The sequence below is a fragment of the Eurypyga helias genome, unplaced genomic scaffold, assembly GCF_000690775.1.
Source record: "Eurypyga helias isolate BGI_N326 unplaced genomic scaffold, ASM69077v1 scaffold22354, whole genome shotgun sequence".
In the NCBI taxonomy this organism is placed as follows: Eukaryota; Metazoa; Chordata; class Aves; order Eurypygiformes; family Eurypygidae; genus Eurypyga; species Eurypyga helias.
In genome coordinates, this window is record NW_010247152.1 from 1 (window position 1) to 359 (window position 359).

Here is a 359-nt window from a genome sequence, read left to right on the forward strand (position 1 = left end):
CCCTGGAGTCCTGGGAGTCCAATGGCTCCCGGAGCACCGGGGTCCGGCTGTCCCGGGCATTCAGCAGCTCCAGGGGCCCGACAGCTCTGGGTGCCCAAGAGCCCTGGGGTCTGGCAGCCCCAGGTACCAAACAGCCCTAGGTCTGGCTGACACGAGGATCTGGTAGCTCCAGCTGCCCCAACAGTCCCGGCGTCCGTCTGTCCTGGGTGCCAGACAGCCCTGGGGTCCAGCTCTCCAGGGGTCTGGCTGCCCCACGTGCCCAACAGCTCCTGGTGCGTGACAGCCCCAGGGTCTGGCTGTCCTGGTGGTCTGACAGCTTCAGATGCCAGGGACTTCCTGGGAGACTGGCAGCCCTGAGG